Below are 20191 nucleotides of genomic sequence, written 5' to 3' on the forward strand. Positions count from 1 at the left end.
GGTGGACAGTAGGGAGGGCAGCAGGTGTGTGGTGGACAGTAAGGAGGGCAGCAGGTGTGTGGACAGTAGGAAGGGCAGCAGGTGTGTGGTGGACAGTAAGGAGGGCAGCAGGTGTGGTGGACAGTAGGGAGGGCAGCAGGTGTGTGGTGGACAGTAAGGAGGGCAGCAGGTGTGTGGTGGACAGTAGGCTGTGCAGCAGGTGTGTGGTGGACAGTAGGAAGGGCAGCAGGTGTGTGGTGGACAGTAGGCTGTGCAGCAGGTGTGTGGTGGACAGTAGGAAGGGCAGCAGGTGTGTGGTGGACAGTAGGAAGGGCAGCAGGTGTGGTGGACAGTAGGAAGGGCAGCAGGTGTGTGGACAGTAGGAAGGGCAGCAGGTGTGTGGTGGACAGTAAGGAGGGCAGCAGGTGTGGCGGACAGTAAGGAGGGCAGCAGGTGTGTGGCGGACAGTAGGCTGTGCAGCAGGTGTGTGGTGGACAGTAGGCTGTGCAGCAGGTGTCTGGACAGTAGGAAGGGCAGCAGGTGTGTGGTGGACAGTAGGGAGGGCAGCAGGTGTGGTGGACAGTAAGGAGGGCAGCAGGTGTGTGGTGGACAGTAGGCTGTGCAGCAGGTGTGTGGTGGACAGTAGGAAGGGCAGCAGGTGTGTGGTGGACAGTAGGGAGGGCAGCAGGTGTGGTGGACAGTAAGGAGGGCAGCAGGTGTGTGGTGGACAGTAGGCTGTGCAGCAGGTGTGTGGTGGACAGTAGGAAGGGCAGCAGGTGTGTGGTGGACAGTAGGGAGGGCAGCAGGTGTGGTGGACAGTAGGAAGGGCAGCAGGTGTCTGGACAGTAGGAAGGGCAGCAGGTGTGTGGTGGACAGTAAGGAGGGCAGCAGGTGTGTGGTGGACAGTAGGAAGGGCAGCAGGTGTGTGGACAGCCCCAGCATACCCGTGAGCCCCTCTGTCTGTGAGCCTGGGACAACACACAGACCGGGACCAGTCCGACTCACTGGGTCACACACACTAGGAGACACTGCCTGTCTGAGAAAATAGAACTCAATTAACTGGTTTGGCTGCAGGCATATTGGAGCATTGTTTCAGTAACTAGACGAATACAGTCTGATAATTACTTCTTCTCAATTAAAAAAAAGCCTACATTCTTTATTGATTGCAGTCGATGAGCTTGAAGGTTAATTGGGACCAGAATATTCCAGGAGTGTTTTTTCCATGTTGTACTGTTTTGAAGGTCTTGGTCCCTGTTTGTTTTCATTGACCCATTTGTTTTGTGCGCTGCGACGTCAATAGTTAGTTTGTTGATGTTATTGTTTTTATTGAATTAGAAAGAGACATCAACCCCCTTTGTTTAGTTACAATGCAGACAACTAATCATTTTACTTCGCAGTGCCGTTCCATTCCACCATATAATTATGTCTCTTCAATTTTATAAACAGTATATATTGTATTATCCTCACATGATCTGGAAGAGCGACTAGTATCAACTATGTCCACTGGAGGGCGCTCTTCCTCTGTATTGAGACCTGCCCCACATGTGGTCCCACGGCTAAGCCCAGCTGCAGCGTTGTTGTTCACAATGCTACAGTAATGCACCTGCACAAAGCCAAATGGAACAAACTAATAGGACATTACCATTAGGAATACAGATTGCACCATTAGACTCAATTGGCTCTAAGCCTTGCTTGTGGCTATATATAGTTTCACTTGGGTCTTGGGACAATTTGTGCCTCACTCGGTGCACTTGCAGAATGACACAACTCTATTTAATGTGGGGTGTGTGCACGGTGTATCCATGATGTCACTTATTCTAAATGGGGACGCTCTGGGCTTTTTAACAACTCTTATTACCCAACTCTAATATACGTATGTGGAGAATCAAGACCATACACAAGTCCGTATTACTCGTGTAATGAAGATTGGCCTACCTTACAGTTTTCCCAGTCTAATGAAACCGATGACTTCGTTTTGCTGGTTGAACTTGGCCCTGCGGCCTGCCTCTGTTCCGTTTCTGAGTGGAACCGGGCCTAGTCGGCACTCACTGGCCTCAGCGTGGCTTCACCTGTGTGCCACAAAACAAACAGAGCAAAGCCGAGGCAGCTTGGCTTTCCCTCACCTGGCTGGGAGAAGGAGGCAGAGAGGCTGGCCGGGGGGAGTAGGCAGAGAGGCTGGGTGGGGGAAGGAGGCAGAGAGGCTGGCCGGGGGGAGGAGGCAGAGAGGCTGGCTGGGGAAAGGAGGCAGAGAGGCTGGGTGGGGGAAGGAGGCAGAGAGGCTGGCCGGGGGGAGGAGGCAGAGAGGCTGGGTGGGGGAAGGAGGCAGAGAGGCTGGCCAGGGGGAGGAGGCAGAGAGGCTGGGTGGGGGAAGGAGGCAGAGAGGCTGGCCAGGGGGAGGAGGCAGAGAGGCTTGCCAGGGGAAGGAGGCAGAGAGGCTGGCCGGGGGGAGGAGGCAGAGAGGCTGGCCAGGGGAAGGAGGCAGAGAGGCTGGCCAGGGGAAGGAGGCAGCGAGGCAGGCCGGGGGGAAGCAGCACCGGACCCTGTCACACTCCTCTCCACCTCCATGGATGTAGGCTGTGTTGGAGGGGAAAATGAAGAACATGAGGCATTGGGCCAAAGAAAACTCACCGCCATTGTTATGTCTATACTTAGGCCTGGCCCAGATGAAAGATGTGGCAAATTGATTACATAGAGTTCCTTTGTGGAGGCCCTTGGCTTCTCTGTTTGCAGGTTGTGGAGTCGCCAGCCTCTCAGACGCTTCCAGGAGCACAGCTCATGGACAAGGGAATGACAGGATGCAAAACACGCAACCATGTAGGCATAAAACCTCCTCCACGTTTTTTATACAACACCAAGGTACACTACCTCCTCATAGAGACGGATATGTTCTGATACCAAATGGGTCATTCTACCCTACCGTTATTCAAAGCGCATTAGGAGATTTTGCCAGGGCAAATGGAGAAGATGAGGGAAGATGCTATCAGGGGGCCCTCCATCATTTACATGTGCGCAGTGCGCGACTCCAAACGTGATAGACATCAAGAGCCCCAGAGCACAACAGGAAGTTTGACCCCCGGACAGGAAACTCTCTGATAGGCTTAATTAGATCGCTGTTTTGTAGTTTGACCTTGGTGGACGACAGGACAACCCCCCCCCCCCCCCCCTCTCTCTCTCTCCCCCTCATCCTCTCTCTCTCTCTGTCTGTCACACTCTCCTCTGCTGGTGTTCCCGGCGTGCAAAGTGGAGCGTGGGCATTTTCTCCTGGAGGGAAAGAGAGAAATGCAATCAGCAATTCAATCGCGGCCATTGTGGAGCGGCGTGCTGATGAGCTTTGCAGAGCAGATAATGGATTAAATTATTTATCCCCCCCTCCTCAGCGTTCATTGTTGCCTCCTCTTTGTGCCTCTGCAGCAGTTCACAGAGGCAGGTTGAAGGCCTAGATCACTCGCTTCCTTTCATAGCTAACTAAATAGCTAACTAAATAGCTCATCGCTAACTAGATAGCTATCTAATTTTTCTAATTAGCGGCTGAATGCGGAGCTGTCTCTCTCTCCTGCCCCGCCCCCGCTAAGTTGACACTACGCGAATCTTTCTCAGCTACATTCCGTGCGGTGAACACGTGGACTCCTGTCCTATAGTCCACTCCAATGACAAAGACCGTTGCCGACTGGGCTGGCGGTAGCAATGGACTGGGGGGGGGATCAGCCAACCAATGTGCGTCTTGCCCAGCCAATCGAAAGATGGTAACATTAAAAAAAAGTATGGTGGATGTACATGATACTTCAGCATGTTAAGGCGTGAGGACAAAACGTAAAAGTTGAATGGGTTTTTGATTGCCTTATTGCTGAGGCGCATCCAGCTCTGAAAGCACTTACAGATCTAAAACACTCAGTTTTGAGGTTCCCCATAAGCTCAAACTTAGTGGTTGATCTGTTAACTGTTTCTATCCTGGGGATTGTTGTATTAGATCTCATTCATCTATATATAGTATTGGTCATGTGATCCAATTGCCAATCAACACAAACGATTGCCAGGTGTGTTTCACAAACAAGGGAGTGATGGTGAACAGCAACAACTCAAAGTTAGTTTTATCTGAGTGGTTCAAGCATGAGATGACAGATTAGGATGCCACAGCTTTAAATCAGCCTGTACTGTGTTTTTACCTTGGTTGAAAGCAGCTGCTAAATTAATCATTATGAAAAGAATCATTTCATAGTGAAATTTTAACACCAATGGTTCTCATTCACACTCACATACAATGTCTCCAACACCTCCCCCCTTCATTTAGTCTGTGCCATAATGATTAGTGGCATAGGTTCTAGAGGTGAGTTTAGCTGATGTCTCCTGGGAAATATTGTAGTGTGAGAGTCGTGTCACCTGTTGTATTGGGTCCCTGGTAGCTCATTGGTTAAGTGTGTGGCTACTTTAAACTAAGGACAATCAGAAGGGCTTTGGGTTCAAGTCCCATGTATGGCTTTTCTGATCTTCCCCAATGAAAGCAGAAACTTTCTATTTAATAATATTATACTTCACCTTAAGGACGTATTTTCAACTAGTTCATGGTGGCTCAGTGGATAAGCATGTGTACTATGAAAGTTAAGGGTCTTGGGTTCAAATCCCCTGGAAGGCATCTGTGGTCTGCCCTAAAAGAAGTAGAAGGTGACAGTTATATTAAAACTTTTCTTTAAAATTTCCACACTTAGCTTTAAAAACGTATTTTTTATCATCTTCCTGTTCCATTTCAAGCACGATGGGAATCAAGCACGATGGGAATCAAGCACGATGGGAACCAAGCACGATGGAAATCAAGCACAATGGGAACCAAGCACGATGGGAACCAAGCACGATGGGAATCAAGCACGATGGGAATCAAGCACGATGGGAACCAAGCACGATGGGAATCAAGCACGATGGGAATCAAGCACGATGGGAACCAAGCACGATGGGAATCAAGCACGATGGGAATCAAGCACGATGGGAACCAAGCACGATGGGAATCAAGCACGATGGGAACCAAGCACGATGGGAACCAAGCACGATGGGAATCGGGGACCTTTTGCACGATGGAGGCCCAGCCGTGAGCTGGGATTAGATACCATGCTGCTGTGTCTGACCGGCCTACCTACATGGCTTGCATGCTTATCCATTATGCCTCCAGGGCATAATGGACATACGATCATGTTGTACATGACAGAAACGAGGCAGGGGAGCACCTTGGGGGATATGAACCTTCAACCTCTAGCTCTGCAGTCATACACTCTAACCACTGAGCTATCCCTCCCACCACAAATGATAGATGTGGACAGTCACACTTGCTCATAATCATTAGTCATTTGTGAACCACACCTGGCATCATTTGTATTGATTGTCAATCAGATCACATGACTTATACAACCTAGATTTAATGCAACAATCCCCAGAATAGAAATAGTTAGCAGATCTAGCTCTAACATTAGCTGTGTCTACAACCGCGCAATTTATGAAGTACACTCTAATACAGTGCCCTGCAAAACAGTGCACTTACATATTCAGTGCACTCCGTCGCTGATAAGTGCTGTCTCAAATGGAACACTTACGTTAAACACTTGGTGGAAGTGACGGACGCAAATCTGCTCGCCACACCCGCAAAACCTGCCAAAATGAACGCGCTTCTCCACTCAAGTGGAAAAAGCTGGCAAAAGGGCTCCTCCTTTTCCGCTACGTGGCCAAGATGGCGCCCGTTTAGGGCGAGTAGTGTCCATCGTTGTACACTGTTTTTTGGACCGTTTGCAGTGCGCCATCCGGGTACTTTCAGTGCACTGAATTCTTCTGGTTTTGTGAGTGAAGCGCCCTAAGCACTGAAAGTCAGTGCTCGAAGTGCACAAGTGCACGGTAGTAGACACAGCCATTGAGTCAAGTCCTCAAAATCAATCTGTATGGGCTTTCAAAACTGGATGGGCCTCTCCAAAATCATGGATCATTAAAATCACCTGTTTACATGAGTACAGCACCTACCTCTTTCTACCACTAGGAGACACTGTATCCTCATATAGTCTTCTGAGTCAAACATGTCCTGAGTGGTCTGAAGAGAAGTCCCAGAATATTCTGAACATAAACCTTCACAATCAACACAAAGAAATTATTGTTATTTATTTGGTAGCACTTAAAGCTTCAAGTAAAGTAATCATCTCCGATAAACATGGTACAAACCATCTGTTTAAACAGAGTTAATCGTCTATTTATGTGTGCTAAGGGCATCATCTAAATCGTTTTAAGTGTCATACAGAATTACAAATCAACAAGTCAACCATAACAAACAACAGCTTATTGTGCTTTTGCGACACACAGCTCAGAGTCAAACAAATGTGGCCCTTTTTTTAATTTATTAAACAAATGGTTAATGACATCCTTGTACCACGCACAATCCACTTAACAAACACTTCGCAAATGTGTGGATATCACCCGTCAATGTTGCCACCCCCTTTAAGTGAACAGCGCGGTGTCTTTGATCGTGTTTGGATACCGGCCACGTTATTTGTGGAAGCCTCCGCGGCCTCTCTGTTGTCCTTGTTCCAGCCCGACAACGACAGCAGCGGCCCGCTAACAGCTCTGGAAGAACGCCTCTGCCAGTCTGTCAGCAGACGACACAACTTTTGTGGTCACGTCCAAAAGTGTCCCAGTGGTGTCTGACTCGGGCTTCAGATATGCAGTGCACTGTCTACAACCCCCTTCTCCCCCCCCCCCCCCCACAACCAACCCCCCACAACATGTTGGGAGACTGCGTGTTTTCCAGAACTTTCCAGAACTCTGTGGCCGCTTCCCTGACAACTGGCAACAAAGGGGCCATTGAGGAGATGCGGCGACCAGCAGCTTTGATGGCTAATCTGCATGCGTTTGTAGAGGGAAACTGGAGCCGCGCTTAAGGAAACAGGTGCAGCTAATTACAGTACTCCCCAGTCATTCTCTCTCTCTCTCTCTCTCTCTTCTCTCTCTCTCTCTCTCTCTCTCTCTCTCTCTCTCTCTCTCTCTCTCTCTCTCTCTCTCTCTCTCTCTCTCTCTCTCTCTCTCTCTCTCTCTCTCTCTCTCTCTCTCTTCTCTCTCTCTCTCTCTCTCTCTCTCTCTCTCTCTCTCTCTCTCTCTCTCTCTCTCTCCCTCCCTCCCTCTCTGTCTCTGTCCCTGTCTCTCTCTCTCTCTCTCTCTCTCTCTCTCTCTGTGTCTTCCTTTCTCTTTATCGTCCCTGCCCTCTGTATCCTCCAAAATCTTTCACAGGGGCCAAATTCCTTGATGTGAGGGGAACGGTTTGCACACATGTTGGGATAACGTGTGTGTGGGGGGGGGGGCCAGAAAGCATTCAAATCGTTTTTGCAGGGGCCGGACATCAAAGACTGGAAGCCATGGGAAAATCAGTCGGAGGGTCTTATTTACCACGATGAGGATGTCGAAAACCCGGAGCGCAGCTGATCTAACTGTACCTCGTTGTCTCCCTCTGGCTCACCCACCTTGGGTGCAATAACTGGGGTCATGTCAGCATAGCGCTTAGGGGTACCTCGTTCCTTCTGCTGTGACCCGGAATCCATTAGGTCCTGGTTTTGGCGAGAAATGCCTGAGGCTCGAAAGAAAAGCTAAGCCTCCGAGCGATCACAAACAAACTCTGACTCGAGTTATCGTCAAACGTTGCTATCTCGATTCCCGTCTTCTTATTTGAAGAGTGACACGTTTGATGAATGTTAGACGGGACTTATGCCTAAATTGGCCTTTCTGAGGCAACCCTGCTCTCTCCACATCCAGGGAAAGATGAGAGGGTTGGAGTCCCCCAGCCTTGGTTCTGACTGTGGGTGTGATTTACCGACTCTGACAAAGGGCCGGGTGTCAGGTTCTGTTTCTGTGACTACCACTGTGTTCTTTAACTGCAAACCCCATTGTGAGGAAGTCAATATCTTCCATTTGCCCTTGGGACAAAAGATGGGAAGTCATAAACCTGCTGTATCATTTACAGGATTCACAAAAGCTACAAAATCAAAAACGCTCCGAGCGAAGAGGAAAGAAAAGGTGCCGCTCTCGTGACTGATGTCTCAAATCAGGTCACCCCCCTTTATTTGTCAGAGGTGTGTATGTTTACGGCGTCTGGAAAGCTCAGAAACAGAACTTCTTGTCTGTTCAGTTCTGGTGTCAGGCAGTGTGCTTACGCCACTTCAGTGGCTGAGACTAGACCTCTCTTTGTTACGATCCTGAAAAGAATTCATGTGCTCCCAAGAAGCCCTGGATATAAACTGTATTCAAAATATGATTCATGGTCAGACCTTTTGTCTCCAAATGTCTCCTAGTCTCTATTCTGCCTGACAGCAGGAATTTGACACTGAGGCGAGTGGCCAAATCCATACAGATAAATCATAAAACTAAAAGCTGCTCAAAACAAAATGCATTATCGCTGGGGAGAGTTATTTGGCAGCCTCTATTGTACTGTATCTCAAAATCACTAGCAGATTTTGGAGAGGGGTCACTGTCCGACCTTAACATTTGGCAGCACGTCCGAGGGCTTTCCATTTTGGGTGCTGATCTTTACCTGAACAATGAGCCTAACCTTCAAGCTGCATTTGCCGTGTTGATAAATGCACATGAATTTATCCACATAACGACTTAGGTACCCGGCCTGACGTTGGTGCATGCCGTTCGTCCGCACAGCTCCAACGTTGATGCTACAGTGTTATGACAGGGCGGACTATAAATGTGACGCGGGCAGAAGGATGTGTCTGGATCACAGAGTTCAAACAGGGAGAAGTCGCCCCGGCAACGGTGGAGAAGAAAACGTGTGATGTGAAAGGAGCCCCTGGTTCTCCTGCTCCACCCTGGGGACCTGATCACAAGAACATGGTCACAGGAACATCGAGGAGAACCACAGGGCCAGCTGAGAAACAGGCAATACATAGTCACTGACAGGGCTGGTCTCTATGGCCTGTCCAGTTTGAACACAAACCTGACACAACATACAGTATTTACAAGAGACAGAACCAGATACAGGCCAGATTAGAAGGGTTTGAATATACATTACACTGAAGCCTGTCACCTGCCCCCAAAAATGCAAAGCTTCAGTCTATCCATGACACGGGCTGTGTATCCGATTTAAAGATGGTTTTATGGAGCGTACCCACAAGGTCATGCCTTTGAAAGCTGGAAACCTCAGACACTTTGAAGTTGGGGCTTGGGCCCCTGCAAGAGAAAAAAGACTGTCAGAGGATAGGCAGACAGGGAGGGAGGGTGTCAGATTGTGTGTGTGTGTGTGTGTGTGTGTGGAGGGGGGGGTCAGATGTGTGTGTGTACGTGTGCATTGAGTGTGTATGTGTGTGTGGGGTCAGATGTGTGTGTGCACGTGTCTGTGTGTGTGTGGAGGGGGGGGTTTAGATGTGTGTGTGTACGTGTGCGTTGAGTGTGTGTGTGTGTGTTGAGTGGCAGTCCACCTCTGTTCTTTTTAACTTAAATGCATTTCCTGTTCTGTGTCTCTGTGGCCGAACCCGAGTGGATGCGATGCTAATGCAGTTGGAGTGAAGAACAAGGGGACATGGGACGTGTCAGAGAGAGACCCTCTTTACTCTAGAGACGCTGCCCCCTCCGTCCATTAGGCCAGCCCTGCAATCGAGTTGTCTCTTTGATGGAAAGCTGGCCTGCTGATTGATGACTTAGAGCCTCTGTGAGGAAAGAAATCTGTCTTTTTTGTTTACATCCACTGTCCTTGTTTGATTGTTATTTTTTTCATTATTATCATCATTGTGCGCAAATGTTATCTATTCATAGCTTCGGTGTGGTCAATTATATTGTTATTCACCTATTGTCACAATCCATTTTGCCATATCACGGTGGCTCTGATTGGTCGTTTCCGTCAAATTTGCGTTCCGTGTCAGAGCAGACTGCACATGTTTCTCTGGCGACTGTCATACTCATGTGACACAGCCATAAAGACAAGGAAACACTCAGTCATGCTTGCTCTTGACCGATACATCACGATCAGTCTCTGAGGAGAAATCAATGTGGCTTAATGAGATGTGGAGGCCTGGTTGTGTGAATCGAATCACAGGACAATACGTTATAGGGACCTGCTGTCTGGACAACACATTCCAAAGCCTTTGCTCCGAGCAGGGTGCAATATCCTCTCCTGTCGACCACACCTCCAATAAAGATTAGTTCAAACTATGTGTGCGAGAGCGAGAGAGAGTGGGGGGGGCAGGAGGGAAATCTTACACCAACAAAACCGTTATTAGTTCAGTATGAATTAGGTCAAGACAATTTCATAGCCACATCTGCAACCAATGTGTGGCCGGGTGGGATTGGTAAATAGAGTACAGTGAGGAGTTTGTTCCACTAATGCATTATAAACACTGGCGGGCCTCGCGGCCTTTGAGGTTAGGGTTACATTCAATATGGAGCCTGATGCTGAGCAGATATAACGCTTCTCACATGGTTCTGTGTCTCTGAATTAATCATCGAGGGATGAAACACCAGTGTCCTTGTTATGTTGGCGGACATTTGATTTCGTAGAACGGGGCCAGTCTCACTCTGTAACTTCAGTTTTTGTTGGAGGAGAGAACTTGACAAGGACATAAATCCTCTCTTTTTCGGTGCAGATTCTCATAGCCCACTCCCGTTTCCACAAGGCCCTGCCCAAATGTGGACAGAGAGAGCATTAATCAAAGCCGTGGTGGGATACAAACAAGGAAACTTACTCTCCAGCCTGCACTACGAGACAGCCACCAATGCCCTCTGCTCTCATCTTAATGAAAGCTTTATCTTGTTAAAGTAAAAAAAATAAAAAAATCTCTCTGAATTAATCAGGGCCCTTTGAAATCCCCATGGCCAGAATGACACAAAGAATACATGCAGCATTTATGTTGAGAGGGGTCGTTTATTTAGCTCTTAGCCGGCTTCCCCAACCCTGCTTCTTCCCTACATATCCTGTCAGCTCTTTAGCTAGGAAGGTGGGTGAAAGGCCATTTTCCCAGGCTGCTCAACCAGAATTTGGCTTGAAAGAGAAGCACCGCAATGAGAGAAAAGGGACATCAAAATTGGCCTCTTGTCATCAAGCCGCTGTACGATCCCCATTTGCCTTTCTCTGGGCTGTCCATCAGCAAGGCCTGATCAAAAAGGGATACGTCTTTCTGCATTCCCTCCTCCCTGGGATGAGTGTCCCTCACTGTCCCAACTGCAATCACTTCCTGTGAGCCAAGGGCCCAGACAAAGGCAGTCTCTCTCTCTCTCTCTCTCTCTCTCTCTCTCTCTCTCTCTCTCTCTCTCTCTCTCTCTCTCTCTCTCTCTCTCTCTCTCTCTCTCTCCCTCTCTCTCTCAGCAGCCTGGGTGCAGAAGAAGGACTACAACACATATTTACGAGATTATCTTGCGTCTCCTGTTTCATTTTGATGTCAGAAAACAGAGCTGTTTCATCCTCGTTGAGTGGGACCATGTGACAGCAGGAAATGGTTTCCGCCCTGTTATCCTTTGCTCTGAGAGGAAGAGAAATTATATTTTTTTAAGCGAGAGGCTGATGGTACAGCACCACAGGAATGATATACCACATTCTAAATATGTCTAAATACAACATTGTGGTTTTTTTGCCTTCCTATTTTAAACTGTCCACTGGTGGACTAGAGGTGGAAAAGTACCGCCCTGAAAATTCAGCGATCCTTATACAGTCATCTTACTGTACATTTAAGACACAGACATTCATACAGTGAAGTATTTTATGTCGATGTAAATAACAGTACATTCACCTGAAGGTCCATTGACCTGTTTGCCCTGGTATGGTAAAAAAAAAAACACACAAAAAAACCCGGAAAGAAGTAAAAACGTACATATATTCGTAATCTTGGAGCAAAAGAGTAACAGGAATCCAGAATAACATATACAGGAGTTCTGTTTTGCATAAAAAGAAACATATATTCCCTGTTGTATATTAAACCAGGTTACATGACCCAGGCTTTTCCTAGGCTGATGCTGAAGATAACATCTCCATTTTCTGCAATCAAAAGCTTTCCCTCCATGTAAGTCATTACAAAAAGACACACATTGGGACCCTTGTTCTGCTTCCACGGTCCTAACAGATGTACAGTAGGACTACTTAAATCCATTATCCAATAATGGGAAATAGACTCAGGGCATCAGACAGAGCTGGAGAGGGGGAAACAAATGACATCAAGGGTTTAGGAGACAGGCGATTTTAGAAAAATAGGGGCAGATTAATGTCACCTGAAGTTTTGCCCTTTTCTTTGAAGAAAGGACAACTGAATATTGACACTCGCATCGATAGATCTTTCACTCCTCTGCTGTTGGATGTGTATTGAACATGGAAATGAAATATCAAACAGATATCAGGCTCTTTTCACACATCCTATCCATCCGTTCACCTTTATTAAACATTTATTAATTCGCCCATCTTGAGATACCCAAACAGTTAATAATTTGTAGGAAGATATAGGACCACTACAGACACAGTGGTGCACCGGAAAATAAGCAGACCATAATGAGTTAAAACAGACCTCGTAGCTTCCCTAAAGAGAGAGTGAGAGAGAGTGATGGAGGGATGTAGAATATATCTGTTTTTCCTCACTGCCTTCCTATGTGGCTGTAAAACGAGGCAGAGCAGTCGAGCTTTGCACTGGTAAATAGGGTGTCTGATTGAAAGATTGGGGCACCTAGCCGTGACTGTCGAGATGGCGTTGTGAGGCCTCATCCGAGCTCAAGCACCCGGCCACATCCCTCGCTGCCCACCTCCCTCTCCAGCCCAGTCGAATAGCTTGGGATGGGACCCGTGTCCGTGGAGATTGCTTTCCGAATGCTCTGACTGGGCCTGGGAAAGGGAACACTTATCTCTGGGTAATTACCCTTCGTGCACAATGAATAAAATGAAAGATAGCCCCATAATCTAAGGTCTGGCGAGCCTACTGATAAGAGAAGGCCTCAGATGTTATTTGCCAAGATAGACCCATATGCAAAGATGATAAACGAGGGCGCCTATCTCTGTCCAGATTTGGAGTGGAGAATTGATCTGATTAACATTCAACTGACTCCAAGTCTTCTCTATTCAATTAGAAAACGTGCTCTCATGTTTGGAGCAAACACCAAGAGGGCCCAGGCAGGTCGCCGAGAGGAGAGACGAGAATTCATGAACAGATGGAGAACGCATTGAAAACGTGTGGAAGTCACACGGACAAACGGAGACACTCAGGACCAGAGAGCGAAGAATGCGAAGAAGAAAGGACGAGGAGCCGTCCTAGACTAGTGTCTACTCTGAACTCCCTGCCTGAGGATGTCTCAACTCTCCATGGTCACTTGTCTTGGTGGAGAGAATATGACTCCCTGGCACTATTGTGGAGCTTTGTAATTGACTGTGTGTCCCTGACAAAAGCAACTCTTACAGTCGAGACTCTGATGTGAGAGAATCTGGATTTGGCTCCTGTGTATCACGGCGGCCTTAATTAGAAACGGCAGAGAGGACCCCAGGGCCGGAGAAAAAGGGCCTGTTTCATTTTCTTGTTTTGCTTTTGTGGTCTTCAAATTGTCTTCCCATATTATTTTTCAGACTGGCGCGAGAATATGTTTTAATGACGCACTGAGTGACTAAAGAGGTCAAGTTCTCACATAGCCCAGAAATTCATTGTCTACAAGAGAATTAAAGGGCAACTTCATTCAGCTCTGGCATGGCGAGAGAAATCTCTCAAAGGAAATGTTCAACCCAAGTGTTTTATAAAACGGAAGGATTTCTAGTATTGGGACTCTCTCAAGGGTGACTTACAATGCTTTGACATAACATGAAGCTTGTCTCTTTGATGGGCCCACATATGCCTTTCATGATGGGCTGCTATCGTACATCACTGACAACTGTAAATAACGTGGAACAAACTCCTTTGACTTGTGATGCCCCTATTTGTCACCCACGAGAGAGAATGTGAGATTCGAGATCAGAATGAATAAAACGTATCAACAAATACGTTTCTGTGTCAACACCAGTACTTCCCTCGATGATGTAACATATTTTACTGTCCGTATATACTCTGTACTGCACTGTATGCATGACATCTACGTTTTACTCCCATTCAATCCTTCTGAAACTCATATTCCATGTCGAAGTAACCAAATCATTTCAGCAATCACAACAGGGAAGTGGCGCTCCATGAGGGAGATGGAGGTAATTTTCTAGGAGAAGGAGGGGTGGATGGAGGGGTTCTCCATAGGAAGTTCCTGCAAACAGAGTGCACCCACTTTTTAAACCCCATTTGTCTTGTTAATGTGCCCCTCTGATTACCTGATTGCGCTGGATGACTGTGGAGAAATCTGATTGCGTAAAATTATATGGAGCAAACTTTTGATTGGGGAAGGTTCTTGGATGTTCGGCAGCGGTGACGGGGCCTGCGAAATTTGGCCTCATTGATTTCAAATCAGCAAAGTGGCACGCATAATTGTAATCATATCTTGCAGAGCGCTCCATTGGGAACCATCGGGAACCTAACGTCCATGCTGTGCAAACCTTTGCACTCAAACAATACGTCAAATGCGTCGCTTGACCAGGTAATTAAACGTCTTTAGACTGAATAAACGGTCTGATCCTTGCCTTGATTGAAAGCCTGTGAATGATCCAAACAGTAAGGGTCCGTGGCTGAATAATGGCCCCTTGGTGTTTGTCATTTTCACTCTCCTACTTGAGAGCATTGGTAGAAGGTAAATCCATCAAGCTCAATTGTATGACACAAAATGCGGTCATGATTACGCAAAGATTACTTCAAGGTATGAAGGGCTTTATACTGTACTGAATGATCAGAAAGACAAAAATCACTCAGCCTTGAAATGTCTGCTCGGTCAGGCTGGAACTGATCTTACTTGTCTTTTCTGTTCGTATATTTTGTCTGAGAAAAAAAATATAGGGGGCGATTCAATGGTATTGAAATGACTTTGTTGGGTTTGCATTGTGCCAGTGACATTTGAATCACAATCATGGACATGCCTTCATAGAAATCCATACAGCACATTTGTCCTGGGCTCTCTTTTAATTAACTTTGTATCGATCACTGACCCTGTCCAACATGGGTGTATCACCCACACACTCAGATAATTTATCTCATAGAACCGTGTGTACAAGAACAAAGAAAGAAAATATATAAAAAACGAATACTGAACTCTCAGGATTCAAACTCTTAGTTCTGAGGTAAAAAAAAAATACAAATATCTATCATCTCTCATCTCTCCTGCTTCAATCTATAAGATCCCCTAAAAAGCGAACCTTGTCTGCAGTGTCCTCACAGTGTCCCATCCCAGACATTGGATGTTCCCACACACAGGGTAAAGGAAGGGGGTCTGAGTCAGTGGGGCTTGGTGGGGTTGTCAGGCGCGTTGGTTAAGACACGGGCGAGAGGTGACCCCAGGAGGACGTCTCTCTCTCTCTCTCTCTCTCCCCCCCCCCCTCTCTCTCTCTCTCTCTCTCCCCCCCCCTCTCTCTCTCTCTCTCTCTCTCCCCCCCCCCCTCTCTCTCTCTCTCTCTCTCTCTCTCCCCCCCCCCCCCCTCTCTCTCTCTCTCTCTCTCTGTCTCTGTCTCTGTCTCTCTCTCTCTCTCTCTCCCTCTCTCTCTCCGGCTGCATGGTCGAGCTTTTCGGTCGGGCCAACAACATTCTTCCCCGGCTCCCACACCTCCAGCCACCTGCTCGACTTGTAATAAAACCATCACAAATGACTGAAAGTTTTCGAGGTGGGGGCGGAGGGGGGGACGGACGGACGGACGGGGGGGGGGGGCTGAGGGGGGTAGGGTGAATGGGGGGGGGGGGGGGGGGGGGGGCAGGGTTAACACAGATGTCCAAATAAGAGTGTGAATGATTCATTTTGCCCAGATTAGTGGTAGTCTCCTGCAGCAGCGTTCCCAGGGCTCAAGAACTCTGCTGCTTTCATTACTGCCCTGCGGATTGTCATCAGAAATTGATTTTCTCTCTGAAAGACAAATTGAATCACATATGAAATACAAGAGAGAGAACAAGAAAGTGACTGTTTCTCCTGTGCTCTTCTTTTCAGCTCTCCCCCCCACCTCCTTTTCTCTTCTGTACCCCCCCCCCCCCCCCCCCCCCCATCAGCCATGTCTCTCACATCTAAGTGATCCGGAGTGTTCAAACTTAAATTAAGATCCGAGGCAAGATAAACAGTTAAAACCGGTTCCCATAGTTACTGCTCACCCAGTGTGGTGATTGCATTATAATCCGACAGTAATCAACTCTAAATGAAACAGGGATGATAAGGGTGCTATTTCCAGTGTGAGTTTGTGTGAATGATGGAGTATGTGTGAATGATGGTGTGTGTGTGTGTGTTTGAATATATCTTTCTTTTGTGCGGCTCAGATTTGTATTACCTTCCAATCAGGTCAGACTCTTTCACGACTTTGCGGCCATTGTCTTGGACAAACACGGTCATGATGAAGCTCAAATGAAAAGAGATTAGGTCAGTCACTGAGGTGAGCCAGCCGACCAATCACACACCCAGCACACAGCAATGGTTGCAAAACCTGAAGTGTGGAAGGATAATGTAATAGTATCTAATTAAATTGTAATTAGAGATATTTGTTTTATGCCAGTGTGATGAGTCTCGTCTCTCGTGTTGACAGAAGTGATTTGCTTAGTGCCTGCTGCGTTCTGTATTGCGGGCGTCACTTCTGAACCTTAAAACAACGGCGCGGGAACAGTGGAGAAGGAGAAAGGATTTCCTGTTCCTCCGTTTTCGTCTCAGACTTGGCGTCTCCGAGGGGAGGAAAGCCTCTCATCCAAGATGTCTGCAGGTTGTCAGGAGGGGGTGGGGGGGGGGGGGGGGGGCAGGACGCGCCCCGAGGCTGTCCCGGGACGAACAAGCCGTGGGTCTGTGAGGGGGGTGCCAGTCCTCCGGCCAAATGAACCCCTGCCGCCATGTGCCACTAATCTACAAGCACTCGCCATGCAGGGAGCATGTCGTCCTCACACTAAGACAATGGGCCTCTTTCATTCCTGCTTCCTTTAATCTGCACCTCGCCAAGATCCTCTGCCCTCTTCCTCTTTCTGCTGTTAGAAGGATTGGCGAGGAGGTTAGAGGATTTTCGTGCTCTGTCTGGGAGTGTTCCTTTAGCAACAAGTTCAGCGTTCAGTATGTCTAGAGTCACTGAGATGTTAGTTTCCCAATCCATAGAACTACAGTACCTAGATCCATAGTTACTACAACAGCTTGAATGAATCATATATATTTGCAGAGTCCTTACCCCAGGCCTCTAGCAGGCCTTTCGATGCCTGTACTCTAGCTCTGTATAGATCTGTACTTTAGCTCTGTATATACTGTATAGACCTGTACTGTAGCTGTGTATAGACCTGTACTGTAGCTCTGTATATACCTGTACTGTATCTCTGTATAGACCTGTACTGTAGCTGTGTATAGACCTGTACTGTAGCTCTGTATAGACCTGTACTGTAGCTCTGTATAGACCTACACTGTAGCTCTGTATAGACCTGTACTGTAGCTCTGTACAGACCTGCACTGTAGCTCTGTATAGACCTGTACTGTAGCTCTGTATAGACCTGCACTGTAGCTGTGTATAGACCTGTGCTGTAGCTCTGTATAGACCTGCACTGTAGCTGTGTATAGACCTGTACGGTAGCTCTGTATAGACCTGCACTGTAGCTCTGTATAGACCTGTACTGTAGCTCTGTATAGACCTGTACTGTAGCCCTGTATATACCTGCACTGTAGCTCTGTATAGACCTGTACTGTAGCTCTGTATAGACCTGCACTGTAGCTCTGTATAGACCTGCACTGTAGCTGTGTATAGACCTGTACTGTAGCCCTGTATAGACCTGCACTGTAGCTGTGTATAGACCTGTACTGTAGCTCTGTATAGACCTGTACTGTAGCTCTGTATAGACCTGCACTGTAGCTCTGTATAGACCTGCACTGTAGCTCTGTATAGACCTGTACTGTAGCTCTGTATAGACCTGTACTGTAGCCCTGTATAGACCTGCACTGTAGCCCTGTATAGACCTGTACTGTTTCAGAGAGAGAGGTAATCCACAGAGCCACTATTCAGGGGAGTGTCACTGCAAATAAAGAGGAAGAGCAGTCCTTGTAAAGTAAAGTGGGGCTAGTGCCAAGTGAAATATGCTCCCAATTATGGCAATGGGTGTAAGGGGCTAATAAAGTGAGCGTCCCTACAAGGCTCTGTACCCCTAATGGATCCAAGCTAATTTGCTTTGACTGATGAATTTTCAGCTTCACTCGCGTGGGGTTGAATAATTATGAAATTTATCACAAGACACGGAGACTCATTAAGGATTAGCGAGGTTTCATTAAGGCAATGTTGTTCTGTAGGCGGCACATGGTGTGTTGTTTGCACGTGTGTTTGTGAGTGTGTGTGTGCGTGCGTAATGTTTTTTTCCCATATTTCCAACAACATTTCACACTCTACTAACACAACAGCATATAAATTGTGTTGCTGCCATATTTGTTCAAGTTTACGTCTTGTTTAAATTGTTCAGCCGTACACAAAATGATAGTGACACTTGCATAATTGTCTCAAGCCTACACAATGCTTTTCAACTACATCCACTTGACAAAGCTGTCTTAACGTTTGTGCTGCTGTGTCAGTACTCCCAAGTCCAGGGCGCTATGCTGAAGTATTGATTTGTATTTAATTAAACTCACTTATTTGCTCTTGAATGACAAAGGATTGATCAGCGCGATCAATAACAGCATCTAAATGAAGGCCCCCTTTCGAGAAAGGAAACTGTGAAAGAACCAATCCATCTCACAATATGCTGCTTGCTGTATCAATGTGTCATGACCCAACCGGTAACAGCACTTAAGTTGTGTTGTGGAGGAGGAGGAGGAGGGGGATAAGTACAGAGCAAACAAAAACTAACAGAAAAACAGATTTGATTCACTCTCCTCATATTATCCCAACATTTTAACTCCAACGTTTACAAATTCACTTTGTACCGAATCCTCATGAAAGCACGACCCTATCATCGAACCCCAAGGTCTGTTTTGAGGTCACCAAACAATAGCTTGAAACAATAGCTTGGGATCGTCATCCACCCAAGTGTGCTAATAGTTCCCCGCAACATGGAAATGTTGATTTAAAGACGTGATCTTCAGTTCCCCTTCCCTTTTCTCCCTGTCTGAGTGGCTTCCCCCAGACGGTTCGGTTTGGATGGGGTGTACATTTAGTCATTTAGCAGGCGCTCTTATCCAGAGCGACTTACAGTAAGTACAGGGACATTCTCCCCGAGGCAAGTAGGGTGAAGTGCCTCGCCCAAGGACACAACGTCATGTGCACTGGCCGGGGATCGAACTGGCAACCTTCAGATTACTAGCCCGATGCTCTACCCGCTCAGCCACCTGACTCCTCGGTGTAGGTGAGTCACTGGGTTTATCATCCCCACCATCAGCACCACCAGCTCATTTAAAAGATCTCATTTGGAGATTTCTCAATGCGCTGCTGCCATCCTCTATGAAGGCTTAAAGTGGGGGCCCCTCTCTATCGCAAGATCATATAGGCCTAATCTCCCCACATCAGTTGGCTCAGCTAACCGAATCTCATTCTCTCTCCAAAAGGCAGCGCATGCACTAGACACACATGCATGTATATACAAACACACACACACACATATACATACTCAACTGATGGAGTGGTCTTCCCTCATGTAAATATCATAAATCTCTGGAGTGTGTGTCCCCACGCAGCAACACAGGCTGCACACACACACACACACACACACACACACACACACACACACACAAACACAATCAGTTCTTCACCTAAGCACCACTGTGGGGACAAGATGTGTGCATCTCAGGACAGCTGCAATTTCTATCCACATCAACCCGCATTCGTTTCTCGCACGTCAGTCGATGTGATTGACAAACATTCAAACGCTTCAATTACCATGCCATCACTTTCACCGCGCTTGATAGCGAGGCTTCCTGTGTTACAATGGCACATTTATGGAATATAATGAAGTGTGGATTTCTCGTCTGAAGTGAACTGTCTCGTTGACGGTGTCTTTTAGTTGTTCTGGTGGCGGTGCTCTCCCTACAGGGCTGGTAACTTCATTATGAAGTGGTGCACTTGTCTCCTTCTTTCTACAAGCCCTGTGGGGGGTATCAATACTACGAGCCCTATTCAACTCTCTCTCGTCCCTGTTTAAACATTGAGATAGCTTTGCCCCCATATTGTTGTGCAAACGCTTTCATCCTTTCC

The sequence above is a fragment of the Hypomesus transpacificus genome, chromosome 26 (assembly GCF_021917145.1).
Source record: "Hypomesus transpacificus isolate Combined female chromosome 26, fHypTra1, whole genome shotgun sequence".
Classification (NCBI taxonomy): Eukaryota; Metazoa; Chordata; class Actinopteri; order Osmeriformes; family Osmeridae; genus Hypomesus; species Hypomesus transpacificus.